Genomic DNA, 22,368 nt, shown 5'->3' with positions numbered 1-22,368 from the left:
CCAATGAAGGCCTATTGAGAGGGTGATGTTTGAGTACAAACTAAGTGATGCAAATTATATGATTATATCAAACATGGCCATATAAAGTTTCATGGTTGTTTGGGATTGAATATATAGAGATGGGGGGGGGGCTGCCAGCACTCAGGCATGAATTCAGGGCCTGGACACTATCCCTTAGCATTTTCCACTCAAGGCTGGTAGTCTACCACTTGAGCTATATGCCCACTGGCAGCTTTTGCTGGTTAATTGGAGATAAGAGTCCCATATACTTTCTAGCCCTGGCTGGTTTCTAACTGTGATCTTCAGATCTCAGCCTTCTGCGTAGCTAGCATTACAGGCAGGAACCACCAGTGCCTGGCTTTGAACACATTTTTTTTTTTTTTAAAAAGGATGGCACTTGTGTATTTCCTGAGGTAGTTTCACTCCATCCCACCCCTCTGGCTTGTCAGAGGACTTTGCTATTACCTCTGCATATGGACCCTCATCCAGTCAAATTCAGAAGGGGAAAGAGGTTTGACCTTTAGAATAGCATTTGACAGATACTCGATTATAAAACATCTCTGTTGGACACAATGATTTTCTAAAATGAACCAATGGATCAGCTGAGCAACAGATGAAAGAATCAGTGAGAAATTAGGGTAATGTCTGCAGCAGAAAAGATAACTTGACACAATGTTCTAATAAAAGCAGCAAGCAAAGCACTTTAAAAATTAATGGGAAAAATGAACAGGAAATATACAATCAGTCATTTTAGGATTTTATGGCCAGGGAGCTGCATTTTTATAACTTGATTGCTCAATTGTATAGTGACATTGGATTTCAGACTCAGGGAAGGGGAATTCAATGAAATGAGTGCTGACCTTTACTACTAATGAAAATGAGAATCAGCACCTCTAGAACTTCTTGTTTTACATTCTTCTTAATTGGACAGTATCAAAGAAATGGCAAACAGGATTTGAAATGGATAGACACTGCTTTAACAGATGGGAGTAAGGTTTTTCTAATGGGATGATTGCTAAACAGTATTATCATCACTGAAGTCTATTTTAAAATAAACTCCTTTCTAGAGGAGACATACCTGACAATTGTCCAAGATGTCTAAAATGGACGTATAAGATTTCAATGTCCCAGCGATTCAGTGACATGAACACAAAGAAGGTAATTGGTTGGGGTCTTAAACACACCAGGCAGACATACCAGACAAATCTGAGAATTGTCAGCGACGTACACAATCCCCAAATTGGGCTGTCAAAAACCCTTCAGAAATGATCTAAAATCCACCAAATACACTGGAATTGCAGGGAGCAGAAAACTTTGCAAAAAATAAAAAGAATCTTAAAAGGATGAGACAACTCCAAGGAAGCTATAGAGCAGAGAACTGAGGCATTTTAGAGTTGAGTCCAAGTTTGACCAAATAACCCTGAAAGAAACTGTTCAAGGAAGAGAATGTCTGAAGTTCTGGGTCCAAACTATTGCTTGTTTAAGGTCTTGCTGACCAAGTCTATGAGACTTAATGCCTATATTACATGCTACATTGCCCCTGTCTAACACTGAGAGAAAAAGAGATGAAAGAGAGATAGAAGAGGAAGAAGAAAGAAGGAAGAAGAGGAAGAGGAAGAGGAAGAAGAAGATATTACAAGCCACTTTGATTTGTGGACATTGTGTCATCACACCTCAACATGGTTTAACATTTTACTTTATTATAAGAAATCAATAGGAGTGAATTACTTTTACCACAGGTGTGTACACATACATGTGATGTGCACACATGTATATGTGACATGAAACAATTCACAGGAAAAGTCAGTAACAACGACAAAGGCAAATACTGGAGAATTAATCAAGAAAAAGGAAAAAAAAAACCAAACAAACTGTAATCCTGATTACATTTTTGTGAACTGTCAACCATTTGAGACTAATTTGTATGCAGTATAATAGAAATTATACATCACATTAAAATATGCACCTGATTATCTGTTTCGGGCTTTGTTTGATTGCAACAATAACCTCTATACCTGCATATTCTATTGTATTCCATCTCTATAATTTGTTTTCCTTGGAGTAATTTGGAATAATCTAAGAAAACATTCCCCTTAAGAGGATCAAATTAGGAAGCATGCTGTTGGATGAAAGTACTGAACAGAAGGAAGATGCACAATTAAAACAAGAATAATGGGGGTGACTGATTCAAGTCCAAACCATGCACATATTTATTTACTGCATTGTATTTCCCCTAGGCTCAGATATTGGCTTCTTATCATTTTGTCAATCTCATCTATATTGATGGCTTTGACCAACTGCTGACTAGTGTCAACACTAGACTATATATCTTTTTTCCCCCTTTGTCAGTGGTGGGGCTTGAACTCAGGGCCTGGGCACTGTCCCTGAACTTTCCTGCTCAAGGCTAGTGCTCTATCACCTTGAGCCACAGCACCACTTCCGGTTTTCTGGTGGTTAATTGGAGGGATACGGGGATGGGGGAGGCGGGGGGGGGGGGCGGGGGAGGAGGGAGGAGGTAACAAGTTGGATAAGAAATGTACTCATTGCCTTACATATGAAACTGTAACCCCTCTGTACATCACTTTTAAAATAAATGGAAAAAAAAAGAGTCTCATGGACTTTCCTTCCTGGGATGGCTTTGTACCTCAATTCTCAGATCTTTTTTTTTTTTTTGCATTTTTATTTATTAATTAAATTTTGTTGACAAGGTGTTGTGCAAAAGGGGTGCAGTTACATAATAGGGCAGTGAGTATATTTCTTGTGATATCTTACACCCTCTTTTTTTCCCTTCCCTAGATCAGGTAGGCATATATACAATACCCATTGTACCAAAAACATATACAGTAGCCACGTGGTGTATGCCAAAGGAAATTCACCTAGAACTTTAAATATAACGTCAACAATAGAGTTTGCTTATTCTTGTCTTATATGATCATACATATATAGCTTTTGAGCTATTGTGATCCACTGAGAGGTCTATTTTAGACCTTTTTATGTTTAGTAGTTGTTTGGTTTTAGTTACATAATGTAAGGTCGCTTACCCAAACCTGTGGAAATACCGTTTGACAAGAAGTTTTTGTTACCTGGTTTCTACTGTCTCCCTCTCCCCCCACCTTAACAGTCATATATCAAGGAGATCATGCTCCTTTGTTTTCTGTGTTCTAGGCTTGTCTCGCTCAACATTATTTGTTTAAGTTCTGACCATTTCCCTGTGAATACCAGTATTTTATCATTCCTAATCGCTATGTAGTATTCCATTGTGTATAGGTACCACATTTTTTGGATCTATTCACCTGTGGAGGGGCATCTGGGTTGTTTCCATATTTTGGCTATTGTGAATTGTGCAGTGATAAACATGGAAGTACAGATGTCTTTTTGATATCTTGGGACCTGTTGTTCAGGATAGATGCCTAGGAGTGGTATGGCTGGGTCATAGGGTAGGTCTATGTTGAGCTTTTTGAGGAACCCTCATATTGTTCTCCAAAGTGATTGTACTAATTTGCACTCCCACCAACAATGGAGAAGGGTTCCTCTTTCCCCGCACCCCCTCCAGCATTTGTTGTTGCCTGTGTTCAGAGTATAGGCCATTCTAACTGGAGTGAGGTGGTATCTCAGGGTTGTTTTTATTTGCATTTCCTTTACAACCAGGGATGTTGAGCATTTCCTCATGTGTTTCTTTGCCATTTTTATCTCTTCTCTTGTAAAGTCTCTCTTTAGCTCCTTTGCCCATTTCCTAATTGGTTTATTGGGCTTGGAGGGGCTTAGTTTTTTGAGTTCTCTGTAGATGACAGATATTAGGCCTTTGTCTGTTGCTGTGCTGGTAAAGATCCTTTCCCATATGGTTGGCTGTCTTTCTATTTCGGTGGCTATGTCTTTAGCTGTGCAGAAACTTTTTAATTTGTAGTAGTTCCATTTATTGAGTCTCTCCCCTATCTGTTGTGCCCCTGGGACTATATTCAGGAAGTTCTTTCTTGTGCCTATAAGTTCTAGCATCTTTCCTACTCTATCCTTCAGTAGTTTCAAAGATTCAGATCTGATCAGTTCTCAGATCTTAACCTCCTGAGTAGCTGGGATTACAGGTATGAGCCACCAGTCCCTGGCTAGTCTATCTATCTTATATGAACTCTGCACATACATATGTCCAACTTCCTCATTTTCACTGGGACATCTCCAAGGTTCCTATCTTAGACCATTTTACATTGCTCTCACAGACTACTGGCTGCTGGATGATTTATAAAGAAAGAAGTTCATGGGACTCACAGTTTTGAAGGCTGGCAGGTCCGAGGGTATGGTGCTAGTATCTGCTTGGCTCCAGATGTGGGAGGGCCTCATGGTGGAGGGGTAAGTATGCATGCTCGACAGCAAGGAGAACTGAGGTCTCATGATAGCAAACTCATTCCTGCAAGAAAGGCAGGAATACATTCATGAAGGCTCTGCTCCCACCATGCAAACAGCTCTCACCAGATCCCAGATTTAAACACAGGATCTTTGAGGGGGACATACTCAAGGCCCAGTACTTTCAAGAGCAGGTCCATGATCTTCATACATTTCTCCTTCTCACTGCTCCTGTTCAAATGCCCAACCCATCATCAATTACCATTGATTTTAGCCTCTGTTTTTGGTTGATGTTTACGCTTGACTTTTAGATCTATCCCCCACTATCCCCCCTTTTTTGTGTGTTGGTCCTAAGACTTGAACTTAGGGTTTCAGTGTTCCTGAGCTTCTTTTGCTCAAGGTTGGTGCTCTACCATTTCAGCCATGGTTCCACTTCCAGATTTTTTAGTAGTTTAATGGAGATAAGAATCTCACAGACATTCCTGCCCAGGCTGGTTTTGAATTGTGATACTCAAATCTCAGCCACCCGAATAGCAAGGATTACAGGGGCAAGCCAGCGGCACCATGCTTCTTCTTCTTCTTTTTTTTTTTTTTTTACATCTATGATTTTACCCCCTTAATCTGACTGGTTATCTCCATTCTGATTCAGTCAGATCTTCTAATGTGCCTTTGATTTAGTGTCTACATTGCTGCTTAGGTAACTGAGATCTGATTATTTCACATCACTATTTAAGATCCTCAAACTGTTTTCCATTGTCCTTATGGAAAAGATCAAAATGCATAGCATGGCATTAATGTGCTTCTAGTGGATATCTGCTAGTGCTCCCTCTTCATTTCTCCTCCATCCCCTCTTTCCAGTATACCTCTCCTCTGCCTGGTGGGGATAATCTAACGCCTAGTCACATCTGCCCTAGAGGATTATGGCACTCACACAGCACAGCGGAGAAAGAGAGCTGTCCAGAGTTGGACATTATATCTAAAGTCTGAGTCAGGTAGAGGTCTACCCTGGCAGTAAACATGAATCCTGGGTGAAGAAAGACCTCATGTGCTGAAATAACAGCTGTTAGTTCTGCTTCTGTGGCTGTTCTATTCTGGACAAATCCGGCCTGGGAATGGAACTAATACAAAGGAAAAAAATGAGTCAAGCGATGAAGAGACAGATGCCTGGTGACATTTGTTTGAGCTGGTGCTGGAAGCCAGTGCCGGATTGTGGACTTCCCACTTATGTGAGTCAGTAGACTTCTTTTTAGGACAGTTTACATCCAGTTAGTATGACATCTAAAAGTTGACCACCTATCTTCTGTTCTACAGCCTGACTTCCTCCCCCAACCTCATGTTCCAAAGCTAACTCCTTCAGAGATAGGCTTGCATGTTAATTCTTTAGGAAAGTGTTCCCTAACCTTCCAAATAGAAGATTTCTCGGATGTATTTGCCCATGCTACTTTCAGTTTATATGGTTCTTATTTATATAGTCAGGGCTATGGTCACATGACTCTCCTCTGCATCTTTTGGGATGCTTAGCCACTCGAGGGCAACAGCACTGAGCACTCTTTGAACCTCTACCAAGAAGTCATATACAGGAGCTGATTATAAATATTTGTTGAATTAATGAATGAGCCAGTGTCAGGTGCTATGGTAAAGTACCTTCACATACATCATGACATTTAAATCTTACTAGAATCTGGTGTCCAATGCCCTTTGGTCTATTTAAATAAAATAGAAGGCATGATAATGTTGGGAAACATTGTCAAACAAATACCAAAGAAAAAGTGATCGAGGATAGAAAATGAGATCTTGGTCTAAGTATGAATTTTTCTCATATTACTTTCCAGACCTCCAAAATGAATGTTTATACATTCCCCCACCCAATGCTCATCTGCGCTCTGATTTCTATAGCATTTTACTCTCTTCTGTCACTCACACGATCAGTACATTTAACACATTCTAAGAACATTTCAGCTCCACCCAGAACACTCTAAATATACCCTCTTCATTCCAGAAGACGTTCAAGATCCATAAAAAAGACCATCTTTTAAATCAATGAACCTGGTTTGGGAATGGAAGAGATCAGACCTACCATGGGGTCCTCATTTTTTTTTTTATATTAGCCACTGATTTTTTTTTTTGAATAGTCATCATCCACGCGTAGGCATAAACAGAGGCGAGAGAAGAGGGAGAAAGAGAGAGACAGGAAAGGGAAACACACATACTTCAAGGCTCTTCCCCACAGTTCCTTTGGGGGACCAGTGTTTTGGTGAATGGGTTGTAGGCAAATTGTAATGACTTAGGCACAATATACATCATTTGGCAAAAGTTCAAACTTGGTAAAGTGATTCTAGACAGTTCAGTGGATATTTATCATTTCCTTGATACATAGAAATCAGAACTATAACAAATTCTTAAATAAGCTTAAAAGAGGCTATAAAAGACAACAATTATGGAGATTTAAAAAAATGATATGCCAAAGGCGACTAGCAGGACAGTTCAAGGAAATAAGCCTTTGAATTCTTTATTATGGACTGGTGACAAGATCAGGAGCTGTCATCAGAGATTAAGTCAATGCATTACTTCTTTCATTGAGGCACTTTTGTTATGAGAACAATGTTAGCTTGGCCACAGTGTGCACAATGGCATATCTGCAAGCTTCTTATCGTGTCCCAGATAGTAACATTGTGCACTGACCAGCACAGGCATGTAATTGGACTTTGAACAACCGTGGTCTTGGAAACCAGTTGGCAATGTTGGCTGTATCTTGTCCGTATCTGGGGTCTTCACAGCCTACCAGTGTCTGACTGATTTATCCAGTTTAAGGAGTCTAGAGTGCTGCCCGCTATGCTTTAGCTTTTTCTCAGGTGATTACCATACGTAGTCAAAGTCTAGGATCACAGGAGGTCCAGAAGGGGCGAATCTCTGATGCTGACTGTTGGTGAAGTAATAAGAGTTAAATGTAGCTGAGGGAAGGAGGAGATGTCTTCGGAAAGCCTCTCATTTCTTGGGTCTTTTATTAGCCACTTCAAGGAGGAAAGAGAACTGAAACCAGGGTCAAAGATTGGTGACAGGAGACAGGGGTTAGGACACCCACAGGCTGTGTGTTTTGCTTTAAGAAATGTGAATTTCAACAATGTTCATCGCAGCGCAATTTGTCATAGCTAGAATCTGGAACCAACTCAGATGCCCCTCAGTAGACGAATGGATCAGGAAAATGTGGTACATATACACAATGTAATTTTATGCCTCTATCAGAAAGAATGACATTGTCCCATTTGTAAGGAAATGGAAGGACTTGGAAAAAATTATACTAAGTGAAGTGAGCCAGACCCAAAGAAACATGGACTCTATGGTCTCCCTTATTGGGAATAATTAGCACAGGTTTAGTCAAGTCACAGCAGAGGATCACAAGAGCCCAAGAGCTATACCCTTATGATCACATAAGATGATGCTAAGTGAAATGAACTCCATGTTATGGAAACAATTGTTATATCACAGTTGTAACTACTTTCAACGTCCCATGTATATCTGTAGCTTCTACTATTGATGATGTTCTTGTATCACCTTCCTGTGGTTGTATCTACACTATCTCTGTAATCTTATCTGAGTGTATTGGAAACCGTCTATATTGGAAACGGTCTATACCGGTATTAGAACTAGGAAATTGAAAGGGAATACCAAAATCGAGAGACACAGGGTTAAAAAAAAGACAAACAACTACAAAAGCAATACTTGCAAAACTGTTTGGTGTACGTGAACTGAACACCTCATGGGGGGAAAGGGAAAGGGGGAGGAGGGGGGGGAATGAGGGAGGAGGTAACAAACAGTACAAGAAATGTATCCAATGCCTAACGTATGAAACTGTAACCTCTCTGTACATCAGTTTGATAATAAAAATTTGGAAAAAAAAAAGAAATGTGAATTTAACAAGAGACTTGGTGGCTGGGCAGAGGGAGCAGTTAAAGGATGAAAAGTTACAATGGCTTCTATTCCCCCTCCCCCCTTTTATTCTCTTCTCTAGTTTTCTGGAGAGGACAGGGTTGTCATTGACATCAGAAGAAAGAAAAGTAAGAATTTGGAAGGCAAGGGCTCTCCATATGACACAATGGCTTGCAGGACAAGCACGATCTATCACGTATTTAAAATACCTGAGTTCAGAGTTGAGCTTGGCGACTATGTAGTTCAGAGTTAATGCGTGGATCAAGCAGGCCTCCTCGTATTTAGGCCATCCATCACTCCAGCCATAGAAAGCTCGCCAAGCACCAACCATTATTTATCGCCCGCTAAATGAGGCTGAAATTCAATAACTTATAAATACTTGTCATGCCATTGTAATAGACTGCCTGGGAGCCTTTGCTTAATTTTATTACACCCTTAGATCCTGTATGCTAGAAAAACTTCATGTTGGAGGTCATGCTGATCTGTACAGTGACCAACAGGTTCCCAAAAGTAGTGTCATTGTATTTGTGTCCTCTGCATGCTCATCTACAAGCTTAAGAGTGATTGTATACATGAAGCACATTAAAATAACAAGTATGGCATTGAAGGAAAGGTGCAGGCTTAGGCTTGCTAGTAGGACCTTGGGTAAATTAATTGCCTTGATCTCCATCCTATATAGGCCGAGCATAGTTATTTCTTTTTTGTTAGGATTATTATAAAGATTCAATGTGAACTTCAAGCTGCTATTGACCAGTTATTAGAATGTAAATTAAAGCTATTATTTAGTTTCTTACTATTGACTGTTTAATCCAGTCTGTTCAAGTTGCCTCAAGAATAATGTAGGCCAGTGTTATAGCTATCCTTGTTTCTTGACTTTAAAAGATAATCTCCTGTTTGTCAGTCCAGTTCAGTCTTTACATCAAAACTTCCATTGCCTAAGACCATCTTTCTTCCACCTACATCACAACTGATTCATACTTAGAAACTTGTCCTGACCCCTCTTCCCCACTGATCTGCAGATTCTTAACATTTCAGGATAGTGATGGGGGAACGTACCTTAGCATACCCACACTGAAAAGCCTAAAGAGGTGGAGTGGTTATTCTCCATTGTGGGTATGTGTTCTGGAATTTGTTTTGCTCTCAGCACCTTCTATGGACCCACACAGGCTACATTTGAGCCTATCTATAAGAACTCGCTATAAAATTGAAATAATTACATGGCTGCATCCTTCAGAAAAAGAATTGGATTCCATGATTGACACTGAGCTCTCACTGTAACATGATTAGAAAAACAATAACAACTCCATCATGTTTGGGAAGACCTCTGAGTACCTGTCACAATTTACCATGGTGTACACTCACAGCATCTGGGAGCCACGGGAGCTGACTTCTGAGAAGAAAACAGGGTTCCACATGTATGAGTGTGGCATTTGCTCTGAAGCTGTCTTCGGCCCAGAAAACCTCTCACAATTTCCTCATCAGTACCCAGTGGCTATATTTTCTTTTTAGTTTTGCTTTTCATGACCTTTCTCATGATAAAAAAAACAACTTCCTCTTTCTATCTCTGCGCTCCATTCACATTGAGAAACTGCAAAGTCTTCTCATGACTTCCTTGTCCTCTCACTCTCTAAATGATGACGTTCCTCAAGAATCTGTCCCAGGCTTCCAGGCTGCTCTAGATGCTTTCTTTGACTCCCAGAGCATAAAGCATCCTGGCCAATGGTTGGTCTGGCCTTTAAGCTGAATCAGGCTGCTAGTTCCCAGCCTGGGCTCCTGCAGGCGCTTGTACTTGACCTGCACCTCCTCTGGATTTGTGCCCTTTCCCCCTGTCTAGCTTGATATTAGTTACCTGTTGGCCCTCCCTGGCCTTGGGGGCTGTCTTTGGCTATCCATCCTAGTCATGTCCATTTTTTTTTCTGTTTTGTTTTATATTATAGTTCCCATTGCTGTCTTGTTCTTGAAGTACTTAGCATTTAGCATACAGTGTTCAAAATAGGTATTTTTGACAAATTATCATCATAGATAATTATAAGGTAGTGTTCTGATGCATAAACACAATGTGGAATAATTGAACCAAACTAATGAACATTTCTACTACTTTAAATATTTATTCTTTATTTTTCCCACCTAACCTCAACTTTGTATCTTTTGGTCAACATTTTCCTGGGCCCTTCCCTTCCCAGCCTTTACCCTGCCTCTATCTGTACAATTATTTTAGATTCTATATGGGCGAACACCTGTTTTTGCCTTTCTGCCTCACACACTGTCTTTTATTATCCATTCTTCATAAATGGTTCCATTTAATTGGACAAATACTCAGAAAGTTGAATTGATACTGACATTCATTTAAGATGACATGAGGTAATGTTCATCATGTTAAAATGATATCTCCATTTGCTTAGTTGTTGAAGCTACCACACTACTCTCCCCACTTTCATGAGGAAATCCTGCCATTTCATGCTTATAAATAATTCAGATTCTGTCAGGAAAATGTGGTACATATACACAACAGAATTTTGTGCCTCTATCAGAAAGAATGACATTGTCCCATTTGTAAGGAAATGGAAGGACTTGGAAAAAATTATACTAAGTGAAGTGAGCCAGACCCAAAGAAACATGGACTCTATGGTCTCCCTTATTGGGAATAATTAGTACAGGTTTAGGCAAGTCATAGAAGAGCATCACAAGGCCCAATAGCTATCTATACCCTTATGATCACATAAGATGATGCTAAGTGAAATGAACTCCATGTTATGGAGACAATTGTTATATCACAGTTGTAACTACTTTCAACGTCCCATGTGTATCTGTAGCTTCTATTATAGATGATGTTCTTATATCACCTTCCTGTGGTTGTACCTACACTATCTCTGTAATCTTATCTGAGTATATTGGAAACCGTGTATACTGGTATTGGAACTAGGAAATTGAAAGGGAATACCAAAATCAAGAGACACAGGGTAAAAAAAGACAAACCACTACAAAAGCAATACTTGCAAAATTGTTTGGTGTAAGTGAACTGAACACCTCGGGGGGAAAAGGAAAGGGGGAGGGGGGAGGGGGGTATGAGGGTCAGGGTAACAAACAGTACAAGTAATGTATCCAATGCCTAACGTATGAAACTGTAACCTCTCTGTAGATCAGTTTGATAATAAAAATTTGAAAAAAAAATTTCAGATTCTGACCTCCATTGCTATCATCTTGCTCCAAGATACTATCACCTTGGTTTCATGATCCTGCAAATACTTCAGTCTTCTTTTCTTATACTCTCCACACCCCACATTCTTTTCTTCACAAAGTAGCCAAAGCGATCTTTTCGAAAACTCCTTTTCAATGTCAAAGGATTCTATCATTTATATCCTTCAGAAAGCTACCTTTCTGAACAGTGTCTGCCATATTTGTGGTCCTGTATTTCTTTCCTACATGAAGTATGCTACTATCTCAGAACAGTTTCCTCCATTAAAATCCCAGAAGATTTTATAGTGGAATCTCCAATGCATTTGACTTCCACTAATTACTAAGCCAAGTCAGATGTCTCACCTTCTCAGTTCATTAAAATGTTTTCTCTCACCAAAAGCCACCTTCTAAGAGCAGTCTTCTATCAGTGAGTCAATCAAAAATATCTGGCCACATCTTCCTCATCCCCTATATTGCTTTATTATTATTATTTTTGAACCTCATAGCCTATCAAATATGTATGAAACACTTGTCTCTCCCACATGCTCTCAGCCATTATGCCTATGGGTGGAGAGTTCGTCTGTTGCACCCAGCACTGCATAAATGATCTGCACAGTCTCATCTGCTCTGATTAATGCCTTTTTCTTAACATCTCCATTTGCTTTTTATATCTTCTGGGAAATCGTTTCTAGGAAAGAGCTCGGCATGATTTCTACAAACTAAACATAGAGGGGAAGAAACTTTTCTTTTTCATTAAACATTCTTTAAAATCTCAGTCATGACCTTGGCTGCATTGTATAGCCATTTTCTGTCTGTCTTGCCAGACAGCTCTCAAGCCAGGTTTGTGGTATTTGGTTGCACTTGTTTCTTAGTAACTCTCCAGGTTAGGGAAGGTAAGAGCTCCATCTCTGTTATTGCTAAAAAGGCATGTCTCCTCTCCCTTTCTATGGGGTAGGAAGGGCTGCTTCCCCAGCCTCTTTCTGCATGGGCTCAGCCTTCTGACTCCAGGAACCCCCCCTTTTTTTTGCCTATTGCCCTGCAACTGCTGCTATGTGAGAGCCCGTGGGAATGTATGCTCTATGCTCTTGTAAAGCAGCACAAATCCCCATCCTGTGCTGTGAAGGGAGGGAAATGCTACCTGGTTGGCAACCTGCAGTTACCGCGGTGCCTTGGATTAGAACACAGGAAACTCCAGTCATTTTTCATTCTGCCAGTTTTTTTTTTCCTATTATCAAGACTGAGCATGAGACATTCATCATAACATGTCCTTATTGATTCAACTGATGAAAATATATTGGCATTAATAATATGAAACTCTAAGGCAGGGGGCATAGCATAACATAAGGAGTCTCAGTATGTTTTTGTGCAGTAGTTCCCTACGTTTCATTGCCATTAATGACTAAGCCAGTAAAACAGGCATTTGGGGCATTGCATCATCAAGCTATATAATCATTTTTATTTGGTACTTACATGATTATGCAGAGGATATAGCTTGATTGGTTGTTACTGAGATAGTTTAATTTGAGGCAAAATGGAAAAATCTATTTCAAATGACTAAGTCATGGATGATAGGAATACAGCTGCTTCAAATGACTTGAATATGGTTGTAAAAAGGAAATTATTTGGGGGTATTTTCATTTTGGGTTCCCCTCTCTCTCCTTTTTTAAGTTTCCATTATGTGAATCACGGTTTAATCTGTTATTTCTATACTTTCTGAGCTAGCATAGAGGCTCCACTGTGGCATTTCTATAATAAACAGGGGGCATTTTGACCAAATTCACCTTCTACCTCATATTCCTGTATTCCTCTTTCCTCTTTTCTTGAGGAACTTCAAAAACAGAGCCTATTTCATTTTTCTATCCATAGCCTAACTAGCTTTTAGTCTTCTGACAGGTTACTTAAATAAGGCAGAGGCAAAGAGAGCTTTTGATTATGTATTGAATAGCCACAGTTATTTTGATAAACACCTTTTGCCTGATACTTTCCTCAGATTGTATTTCTCGTTAAGAGAATAGTTTCTGGCAAGATTGGTCTCACCAAAAACTATGATGTCCCTCACTCAACCTTGCCAGTATTTGTGGTTTGTTTTCTTGGTGGTTGCTGTTCAGATTGGTATGATGTTTTGAAATCTCAGTGATGGTTTGATGTGTATTTTCTTTTGGGTTTGGATACTTGTCAATTTCTATGAGCTTCCATGTTTGCAGCAAATATTCTCAGTCCTTTGTATTTTAGTTGTTCGTTGTACTTTCCATTTAAATATTAATGCACTTGAATCTTTTATTTCTTATTTACTATTTACAAGCTTTTTTATCCCCATGAAAGTGGACATAATATTTTTATAATCTTATGTTCTGTTAGTTTTCTTTGATTAGAACTTTATATTTGCCTCTTTAATCATGTGGTAGAGAGAAGTGATTATTTTATATTTCGTACTTTTATTCTTCCATCAAATATTAAAGAACACAAGATCATTTTAAATGCCCTGCTGGCAATGTTGTAATTTTAAAGCTCATTCAATATGCATTGTTGAGTCAGGTAGCATTCAGGCCAAAGGAAATGAAAAATGACTATGGTGCCATTGTGGTAAAGGAGCTAAGATCTTAGGCAAGGAAGGAGGACATTGAAAAGTTTATAAATAACAACACTGGAGTTTCACACTGAACAGTGGGCTCTTTTCTTCTATCTTTTCCTATTTCCTTTTTCCTCATTCTTTTTTCTCTCTCCTTTCACTCTTTTCCCTTTTCCTTCCTTCACTATTGCTCTTTCTTTCTCTAGACTCCTCTACCCATCACTGCTTGACACATATATGCTCCAGAACAAAAAGAAATAGCCTATTTCTGGGAAGATGTGCATTTCTCAATCACAAGGAGTTTGTGAAATGTGTGAGGTTAGGTGTTAAGCAGACCTAAATTCTAATCTTGGCCCTGTTACTGCTGGTTGAATCAACATAAGCAACTGCGGATAGTCCTCACTTGACACTGTTCTGATATGCAGAAATTTTACTTACAGTAATTTTGTTATATAATTAAACTCCCAACAGTATGGTTCAAATTTTAGTTACCATGTGTATTGAAAATAATTTCTTAAAGTATCAGCTTGGCTGCCAGCTGCTCAGTCTACCAATCATTATACAAATAACAGGTGGGCAACATGACCAGTAACCAGCACATCGCTTCCTTCAAACTTGGCTGTGATTGCCACTCACTGTTCTTCAGGAAGAGACAGCAAGGTATAGTCAAGTTTCCCTCTTGTCTCTCAATGACAAACCCAAGTGACATCTTATAAAACTAAATAAGTAGAGGACAGAATGGGCCAACCAAGATAAAAGTACAGCAAAGAAATAAATGAGATTGCTGGAGGTGAAATTCAAATTTCCCATCACTGGAGTTTGATATAGGAATGTTGACCTGGCCATTATCTGTGACTCAGTCCAGATGTGAGGGCAGAAAGACACACATCAGGAAGACAAACCTGTGGACATGAAAATTGCAAGGCCCTAGAGGAATTCTTCTGGGTATTTCACAACATTAAAATAGCAAAGAATGAAATTTTGGAAGTTCATCTGACAAAGAAGAATATGAAAATCTGCTAGCCTTAGAAGGAATGTCCATTCCAGATCCTATGTTACATGACAAGAAAACAGTTACTGTTTAAAATATTCACTGTATTTTTTTCCTGTGGCTAAGAAATTCACCCATTTAAAATTCTGTTAAAATTATAGCATAATCCATAAATATTAGTTTTCCTTTCCAATCCCTTTATTATAAGCAGCTGTAGAGCTTTTAATATTATTTATTGATTTTTTTTGCCAGACCTGGCCTCTGTCCCTGAGCCAATCTGTGCTCAAGGCTAGTGCTCTACCACTTCTTGCCTTTTCTGTTAATGTGGTACTGAGGAATCTAACCCAGGGCTTCATGCAGGCCGGGCAAGCACTCTACCACAAAGTCAAATTCCCAGCCAGAGCTTTTAATTTTTAAGATTAGGAGTTTGAAGGCCACAGAAGAATATTGATGTCTCCCATTGATTATTAAGATTGCTGTGCATGGTTCCAGCTCACAGGGCCATTTTTTAATAGCTCATGCTTCTATGCAAAGCAAGGACTGCCATGTTTTAACTTCTGTTAACTGTAGTTTTTCTATCTGTGAGGTTAGTAACTGTAGGATAGATGCAAAGGTTAAGTGAGAGAATGTCAGATAAAGTGCTAGGAGCAGCTATTATGCAGTAGATTTTAAATTTAAAGTAGCTTTTATTAATATTAGCATCATTACCATCAACTACCAAACAAAGCAATCTACCACATTTCTACTTGGTTAATGAAACTTTTGATGAAACTTTTAATGTTTAAGCCAAGTAGTTTGTACAAAATATCAGACATAAGAAACCAGTAGAGCGAGTAGGTATAAAAGTAGCTATTTCCCCAATTATCAGGAAAATATACCTCCAAAGACATCTCCCTCTAAAACAAGAGCAGTCTTGCTACTAAAATAGAAATGTGCGACCTCCCCTCCTCAAATGTATCTGGAGGAGGAGAGGCGATTAAAGTGTCCTGGCAGTCTAATTTCAGAAAATGCAACCATTTGCATTCAAACTCTGCATTTCACTTCTATTTTCTCTGTGAACTAAGAAACACACCAGGAGAGAGGAGTCAGAGTCATCATGAGAAAAGTCGGGGATGAAGGTGGATAGACTTGAACAACATTGATGTCTACAGTGTTTCTACTGAAGTACCTTAATTTTTTAAAATAGATTGTTCCTTTTTTTTTCTTATTTATTGTCAAAGTGATGTGCAGAGAGGTTACAGTTTCATATGTTAGGCCTTGGGTACATTTCTTGTACTGTTTGTTACCTCCTCCCTCATTTCCCCTCCCCCACCACGTTCCCCTCTCCCCCCATGAGTTGTTCAGTTGGTTTACCCCTAATGGTTTTACCTCCCCCACCACGTTCCCCTCTCCCCCCATGAGTTGTTCAGTTGGTTTACACCTAATGGTTTTACAAGTATTGCTTTTGGAGTCGTTTGTCTTTTTATCCTTTGTCTCTTGATTTTGATATTCCCTTTCACTTCCCTAGTTCTAATGCCACTATATACAGTATCCAGTGTACTCAGATGAGATACAGTGATAGTGCGGGTACAACCACAGGAAGGGGATACAAGAGGATCATCAACAATAGAAGCTACGGTTTCACGTGGCATGTTGAAAGTAATTACAACAGTGATATAACAGTCGTTTCCATAACGTGAAGTTCATTTAATTCATCCAAAACAAAACCGCAAAGAACCAACAGCCCTCTCAACAAGTGGGCTAAAGACTTAATAAGAGTCTTCTCTGATAAGGAAATGAGAATGGCCAAGAGACATGAAAAAGTGCTCAACATCACTGGCCATAAAAGAAATGCAAATCAAAACAACATTGAGATTCCACCTCACCCCAGAAGGATGTCCTTTATCAAGAAAACTAACAATTATAAATGTTGGAGGGGATGTGGCCAAAAGGGAACCCTACTTCATTGTTGGTGGGAATGTAAGCTGGTTTAGCCACTCTGGCAAGCAGTATGGAGATTCCTCAGAAGGCTAAACATAGAGCTCCCCTATGATCCAGCAGCTCCACTTTTGGGCATCTACCCAAAAGACCACAAACAAGAACATACTAAAGCCATCGGCACAATAATGTTCATCGCAGCGCAATGAGTCATAGCTAAAATACGGAATCAACCCAGATGCCCCTCAGTAGACGAATCGATCAGGAAAATGTGGTACATACACACAATGGAATTTTATGCCTCTATCAGAAAGAATGACATTGCCCCATTTGTAAGGAAATGGAAGCACTTGAAAAAAAAATATACTAAGTGAAGTGAGCCAGATCCAAAGAAACATGGACTCTATGGTTTCCCTCACAGGGAATAATTAGCACAGGTTTAGGCTAGTCACAGCAGAGGATCACAAGAGCCTAATAGCTATGCCCTTGTGAATGCATAAGATGATGCTAAGTGAAATGAATTTCCTTATTTTTTCTCTGGTTGAAATGTACTCACGTATTTCTAACAACAGGAATTAATGAATACTGGGGAGAAGGAAGTTCATTAAAATCGACATCACTTTAAGCTACTGTTGTCAGACAATTTCCTCCTCATGTCCTTCATAACACAGTAAATATGGTTGACTGTGTGTGTGTGTGTGTGTGTGTGTGTGTGTGTGTGTGTGTGTGTGTGTGTGTGTGTCAGTCCTGGGACTTGAACTCAGGCTTAGGCTTTGTCTTTGAGCTTTTTTGCTCAAGGCTAGCACTCTTACCACTTGAAGAACAACTGCTCTCCTTCTGGTGTTTTCTGGTACTTAATCAGAGATAGGAGTCTCCCAAGCTTCCCTTACCCAGGGTTGCGTTGAACTCTGATCCTCAAATGTCAACTTTCTGAGTAGCTAGAATTACAGGCATGAACCACTGGCACCTAGCAGCTGATTTAATTTTTAATGCTTATTTTCGACTTCAGTCTGAAATCTCGACTTTTCTAAAAAGCAAGGCAGCCATCACAAAGCAGGGGAAAATTTAGAGCATTCTGAAAGTTTCACCTCAGATTCAAACAGAGCAACACCCAAGGTGTACGAATTAAGGCCAAATTCTGAAGGCCAAATCATGAAGGTCTTGGTTCGGGACCATCTTTCTCATTCAAGCTCCTCCCATATTCCATTCCTCCATTTCAGCCACTATCTTCCAAACACACAATGATTGTGTCTAACTCAGTATCTTCCCCCTTGCCTTCTCCAGTGGCCTTTCTTCTCTAAACACCACTATCTGAGTGATGCCTGTCTTTAAAGTCCAGCTCACGGATGTGCCTCCCTGATGAGCTAGTCCATGGCAGGTCTGACACCATTTTGGTCAGGATATTTGCTGACCTCCTGTAACATCACTGGCTCTCACCAGTGTCCTTTGACACGGGCTCATTCAACGTCTTGTCATATTACACCACTACAATTTGAGTTCCCAGAGAGCTGGCCTACGACTGTATGTTTACATTCACTTCACAGCTGGTTACTCACATAATTTGCCAGCATAGCTCTTGAAGGCAGAGACAATTTCTTTTTTCTATTCTATAATGCCTAGGTTGCAGCAGAAGTCAAGAAATAATGACTACTAAATATATTAAGAAAAATAGTTCTGCATTTCAAGATATATTGTTCAACGTGATTTTCCCCCCTCCATGTGGGAAACATGTCTTTTTTGAGAAAACCCTTCCTTTCTCTCTTTTATTTTTAAGTAAATCTATCTTTCACCCCTTTTAGCCTATCTTTTTTGGGGGGAAAGGGGTATTACTGGGGCTTGAACTCAGGGGTCTTGTGTTTCCCCTTTTTCACTTAAGCCTGCCACTCGACCACTTGAGCCATACCTCTACTTCTGGCTTTTGGGCTGGTTAATTTGAGATAAGAATTTCATGGACTTTTCTTCCAGGGTGGCTTTGAACTTGGTTCGAGTAGCTAGGATCACAGACTTGAGTGATGAGGCCCCTCTCTCTCTTTTGTTTCTTTTTACAGTCTATCTGGGTGACAAATTTCTGAGGAGAGCAACTACCTGGCATATCAGCAGATCTTTTGTGAATTCACAGGGAACTGGTATTCTCCTTACATGGATTCATTTGAGATCTAACCTACGGTACTGGCCAAAGAAAGGAGCTTGCTTTGTATTTGAAGTTACTTTATGATATTGCACACTCAACTGAAATGTGAAACACAATTAGCTTTTGTTCTACACAGTAAAAATAACATGCTGAGAGACACATTTTTCCCTTGAATTAACTATTTTCAAATCACATAGGTATAGCATAAATACTCTCCAATCAACTAATTCAAGATGAGGCTCTCATTTTTAAATTACAGTGGCAAAATGAACAGAAATAGGAAAAGATAATGTCTTTCTACATTAAATGTCTTTCCCTGTAAGTGAAATACATATAAATATACCTAAACATAAATCTATGCTCTAATTACACATATGTGTATGTGCTGTCTATACACAAATATTTCCATTAACACAATTTCCTCAAGAATTTCTCTTTAAAATACTATGTATATTGATAATAAGCCAAAACAAGTATCAAGGAAAGAACTTCACTTCTTAAGTTTGCTATTCAAGAAATAGCAGCAGAGAGACTAAGATTTCAAAGTCTGAAAAGAAAATAGGCCCTGAGGGATGTAAAGGAGAAAAGATAGGAGGAATCTCAAGTGGAAGACTCAGTCATGCTTAATTTTTAATTCTTTCTCACTTTAGTAGTCTTAAATCGACATCAACAAGGAAGAGGGCTCCAAGTTTTTCTGAGTCAACTTTATCTGCATTCGTGCTATCTAGTTTGATGAGCCCATAAAACGAAGCTATAATCACATTGCAATCTTGTCATAAACCCTGTTTGTCATAAAACATTTTCACTGTGTCAATCAGCCAAGCCCATTCAAATGATGGCTGTTTGCCATTGGACACACATTCCCGCTGTGGCTGAATCATCCAGCTGTGGCTGACTCATCCAGCTGTGGGTCAGTCTCGCTGTGGGGTGATCACTGTGCATTTCTTGGACATTGGGTATGGTTTTGCCTTGCCAGATGGAGTACCTGCTACATGCAGGCCACCAACTCAGCTCACTGCCATGGCTCCAGAAGAAGATGTTTTTCTATGTATTCAGTCACAATGCATGGCAGGAAACAGATGACACTGAAGAGGAAGAGGCAGAGAAAGTAGAGAAGGCAGAAGAGGAGGAGGAGGAAGAAGAAATATTGAACAAATAATCTGCTCTTCATTTTCCCATAATAATTTGGACATATGAACATGTTAGTGTCAAGAAGACGTTGTTACGTTCTATATTTTAGAACATATATAGGATGGACTTAACAAAAACATACTAAATATATCTTTTTCTTTAATTTTTTTCCTTCTGGGAAAGTTTAAGATAAAACATCTCTGATTTATGAAAACATTCCAGGTCATACTTGTACAGAAAATAGAGTCACAAGGTCTCGTATTGTGAAGACAATCTCTTGAGCATGCTCATGAAGACAGGGCTAAGCTTCTTTGTAGGTCAAAATATCAAGCACTCTTGCTACCACCACACTCCCATAGGACCAAACTGGAATGCCAAACCATTCCCAGCTAATGTTGAGCTGTCATTTGGCAAGCATCCTGACTCCCACAAAAGAGATCCATCGGCTCTGGGGCTTAATCATATTCATTTGGTGCATTGCAGTTCGCAAAGGAGGCAAGAGCAGTTGCGCAGCACTTATGATACTCTCGCCGAAGACTGATTAGGATGCAGTCATGGTTCTGACTATCTTCACAGAACATAAAATACACCAGCAATAACCTTGCTAATTATAAGCAAGACTTACACACTGACGATGGAACTCACTGGGAAGGATAAGTTGTGCTTTATAGAACAGTAGCTCAGAAAGGAGGTAGTCATAAAAATGAGTCTCCTTGCAGTGATAGTGGAACTGTTGGGGAACTTTTGAGAAGGAATGACCAGCTGGCATGAACAAATTTCTGATGCCAGGGAAGCCATCTTGGCACGACAGCATGCTAGGACTAACTGGAGCCAGATGGCAACTTGAAGATGGAAAACCAGGCAGCAAAAAGTCCTAGACACTAGTTAGTTCTCTGAGACTATGGTGATCCTAGTAACCTTCAGAGGTGTGGGACCAAATTTTAATTAATAATTAAATTTTGCTTTTGGTGTATCTAAGACTACGTGCAAGTTAGGGTTGACCCAAACGTCTCTCAGAACAGGGACTTAAGATAGTTATGCAGTAAATGCAGAGAAGATATGAAATGTCTGCCATGTTCCAGAAAAGAAGTGAGCTTTTGTTGCTGCTGGCCAAGTCTTTTTTCTTGATCCCTCCTTATAAGTGATTACTTAGTTGGGGATATGTTGTCCTTTCTCCTGTCTTTCACACCATTCTCACTATGCCTGGAATTCCGTTTAGCACTGGAGAATTAAAGATTCCTCAGCAGGATTTTGATGGTAACTCTACATTTTTCTCCCTTGGTGATTGAAGAAATTCATAGAACTAATATAAGGATGGGTGAGGTGGAGAAGCACCAAGCAAAGTTGAGTCTAAATAAATATTAGTGAGGATTACTATTACAAAACATGACTAAGGATTCTTGGAAGCCATGACAGGAAAGGCTACACAGGAGAACTTGGAGTGGTAACAAAGACATCTAACACATACTAAGTACTCTTTCCAAATGAGGAACTGAGCTAGGTCTTCATAAGTTAACTCAGAAAATTCTTGAACTACTCTATGATCACAATGATCTCTCTCTCTCTCAAAGAATAGTTACACAACTTGCGAAGTACTCCAGAGTCTCTGCTAAGGAACTATTATTAAGCTTTGACATAGGACATATTTATTCCATGAGATGTTATTATCCACGACTTAGTCTTTTAAAGACAGATCTAGAAAGGACTAAGAGAAGGCAAGGGAGACAGTGATTTTAGAAGGAAGTAGGATTGCGGGCCAGTGACGCGTCTGACTACAGATCAGAAGAAGGAAGAAGGATGGTCATTCAATGGCCATGATTCAATAATTCAATCATTTTATCTTATAAGTCATAAAAGAAAATTGTTGCTGTATGGTGCTTGGGTGCTAGGTGCTGTGTAAGGGTTAGAGATTTAAAAAAGATTGTAGATCAGTTTCCTGTATTAAGAAATCTACATGTACCATGTCATTAATAGGAATGTATTCTAGAAAAATACTGGACTGGGGCCTCTGTCCAGAGCTGTTTAAGAACTTAATGAATATTGGTAAACATTTCAATGGATAACAATCTTACTTATAAATGTTGGGAATCTCCTGTTTGAAAAATTAAGAGTTTTTAATAGGGAGAGAATACTGTCCACAATCTAGTTAAACACCTCCAATAGAATTCCAAGTATTAAATAACTATATTA

This window comes from Perognathus longimembris, chromosome 3, assembly GCF_023159225.1.
Source record: "Perognathus longimembris pacificus isolate PPM17 chromosome 3, ASM2315922v1, whole genome shotgun sequence".
Lineage (NCBI taxonomy): Eukaryota > Metazoa > Chordata > Mammalia > Rodentia > Heteromyidae > Perognathus > Perognathus longimembris.
Note: the sequence above shows the minus strand (reverse complement) of the source record.